Here is a 3358-nt window from a genome sequence, read left to right as displayed (position 1 = left end):
CTTGTCACAGGGAATTCCCCTCTTGCCATGAACGTCTTCAAGACGTACCTCGGCAAGTGCTTTCACATGAAAGACCTTGGATCTCTCAAGTACTTTCTCGGTATCGAAGTCGCTCGCAATCATTCGGGCATTTCTCTATGCCAACGAAAGTACACTCTAGATATTCTCACTGAGTCGGGCTTATTGGGAGCAAAACCAGCATCTTTTCCGATTGATCAAAACCATCGACTCGGCCTATCTACGAGCCCACTTCTACACGATCCGGAACCATACAGACGCCTCGTTGGACGCTTGATATATCTACTTGCTACCAGACCCGACATCACTTACGCAGTGCATATTCTGTCTCAATTCATGCAGGAACCTCGCGAAGACCATTGGAATGCCGTTCTTCGAGTTGTCCGATACCTTAAGCGCTGTCCGGGACAAGGCATTTTGCTTCGTTCTGATTCCGATTTACGGTTATATGGATGGTGTGATTCCGATTGGGCAGGATGTCCAATATCAAGAAAATCACTGTCGGGATGGATAATACAACTTGGACAATCGCCTATCTCATGGAAATCGAAGAAGCAACACACCATCTCGTTATCATCCGCAGAAGCCGAGTACCGTTCTATGGCTGTGACCACTTGTGAACTATTGTGGCTTAAAGGTTTGTTGCGCACACTTGGTGTTGATCACTCATCTCCGATGGCATTACACTGTGACAGCCAATCGGCTTTACAAATAGCGGCCAACGACGTGTTTCATGAACGGACGAAACATATAGAAGTGGACTGCCATTTTCTACGCCATCATCTGACAAGCCATACGATCACCACTCGCCATGTTTCAACATTCAACCAGCTAGCCGACATATTTACGAAAGCACTCGGGAAGAAAGAGTTCGACACGTTCTTGGACAAGTTGGGCACACATGACATCTATGCTCCAACTTGAGGGAGGGTATTGGGAAATAGATATTCACTATCACGTAACATGCGGGAGTTGTTATTTCCACGATTGTATTTCCTAAATTGTAGGCTAGGTTAAGTGTCCTCTGCGTTGTATAAATCACGATGTACATGCAAATATCAACACAGCCGCATTATTTCATCATCCTCTGCTTGATACGTGACAGTTCCGCGTTCTCCCACGTAGTCTTAGCCGAATTGTTTCCCTCGGTCGAATGGAAAAGTGATATGTGTCACTGCAAGAGAATCAACGAGACGGGTGAGAGACTTTTTTGGTGCATAGAATTGCCTAATCATGAACATCTGCATTTGGACGAATTCACCCTACAATATCGAAAGTTTGTTTCTAGAAATTCGATGCGTTCTTTGTTGGTCATCATTGTGATACTACGTGTTATGGTCCGGATCATGAATGGCAGAAAATGAAAGATAGACAATCCAGATTCTAAATTGTCAATGCGTTCTTTTATTGTCATCGTGATACTATTTAGTGGTGCGGATCAACTATGAAGAACAAAAAAAAGATAGACTCTGATACTAAGGATAGGTCCCAATCAGAGTAAGGGTCGACAACAATATTTTTTGATAAAACGATTCTCTGTCTTTATTCAATATCTCAATGATTTTTTATAATGCAAATACAAGTTGTGCAGGAAACAAGAAAATAAAAGTGGGAGATTGCATGCCTTTCAATCGTTGTGGTGAGGAAGACTGATTCTTTCTTATTTTAAACTAACTACTTTGATTTGGTTTCAGTCATAATACGAAATAGTTTTTTTTTAAAGAAGCGGTCGAGCCGGTAGGTTTGCATCATAAATTGATATCCTAGCTTATATCTCAGTGTGCACATTCCTTTTGGATTTTTTGTTCATGTTCCTTTTTTTTTTTTTTCCATATTCGAACATCAAAGCCAATGTAACTCTTTTATCACAAAACCAACCATATAAAACATTTTATCAAAAAAAAGGGAAAAAAAAGAGAGAGGGAGTGCGTACCTCGATTTCAACAAAGAATATCATCCGAAACTTGGGATCATACTACATTACTATATATTATATGATTCCTAACCATTTATACGAATGCTTCTACCATATAATTCACGTGGGTCCATTTCACTGTTCACCACTGACCGACGGGTAAGGTCTCCGACAATGGATCCAATGAAAAATCATACGCAATCACCATCCTTAACGACAATATTATTTGTATCGTCTAAACTTTTTGCTTTATATCCTCTTAATCTCATTCTAAAAACTTATTATCTTTCACTCGGTATTCATTCAAGTTTTCACGGATCAATACCGGAAAAAAAATATCAACAAAAATTGTCTACTTTACTTTAACCAAAAACAAAACTATCCACTTTAGTTTAGAGATCTCATGTTCGGTTCTATAGAGGGGGAGACGAGAACAATTTAATTGTTTTAAAAGTTGTCTTCCAATCTAAAGGTATAATAAATTTGAGTTATAAAAAAAAAAAATTGTCCACATATAAAGGATATCCTTTTCACTTTTGGTTATTCGAAACTGCATTATACCGAACCAAAAATTTTAGTATTTTTTTCGAACTGTATTATTCAAAATCTTCAAAAGATATATTTTGTAGAGAACTGAATTTTACAGAATCAAAACGAATCGAACTTTATAAAATTATCGAAAAAATAATTTTTTATTTTTAAGACAATCTATTTTTTTAAAAAAAATCAAAATCGAACCGTATCGAAATTGGACCAAACTCAATAACATATGATATTAATTTAGTATAAATTTTAGAATACCGAATAAACCGATCCTGAACTAAAGTGCTAAAATTCTAAATCGAATTCCGAAATATCCACTTCTATATGGAACCATATTGTTGAATTAATTCTACAGCACACAATCGGAGAACATTGTTGTCATCAGTTCAAATCTAACCCTCAAGATCTTAACAATGACTAATAGTGTAGTTAGTTTAATTAACTAATTAGATGTATAATCATTTTGGAAGAAGAAGGTAACTGGTTCTTCCCACGACCGGCCATCTACCTACACGTGTCTCATCCGATCGACACACGTGTCAGTTCTCACTATATGAGGCCCATTTCGTGAATATTGGGCCTTTCTAGAGCCCAGGGTTTTAGAGCGTGGAGCTTTACCAATTTACTACGCAGTTCGATTTGGGCTTAATTGGGCTTTTTGTTAGAGGCCCACAATGGACCGACGAACTAACCACCTATGTCCACGTCATCATACCTGCCGTTATTACCGCAAAAGAACGTTTTTTTTAAACAAGATATGGAAAAAAAAAAAACTCAAATTACAAAGTTAATCCTTGTAGGTAAGGTAATCCTTGTGTCTATTGGTATTCGTTAGGGTTTAATAGTGCTTCCCTCAGTTGGCCAGTGGCCACTCTTTTCTCT

General features: G+C 37.9%; 1 protein-coding gene across 1 annotated transcript in view; it reads left to right on the top strand.

Moving 5' to 3' along the window:
• Window positions 1-3269: 3269 nt before the first annotated feature.
• Window positions 3270-3358, top strand: part of LOC104817823 (ubiquitin carboxyl-terminal hydrolase 23-like) — a 4497-nt gene continuing 4408 nt past the window's right edge. Inside the window, exon 1 of the mRNA XM_010547151.1 lies at window positions 3270-3346. The gene's annotated coding sequence lies outside the window, so the exon portion shown is untranslated. The remainder of the gene's footprint in view (window positions 3347-3358) is intronic.

This window comes from Tarenaya hassleriana, unplaced genomic scaffold (genome assembly GCF_000463585.1).
Source record: "Tarenaya hassleriana unplaced genomic scaffold, ASM46358v1 Cleome28, whole genome shotgun sequence".
NCBI lineage: Eukaryota > Viridiplantae > Streptophyta > Magnoliopsida > Brassicales > Cleomaceae > Tarenaya > Tarenaya hassleriana.
Note: the sequence above shows the minus strand (reverse complement) of the source record. Positions and strands in the feature narration are given on the sequence as shown.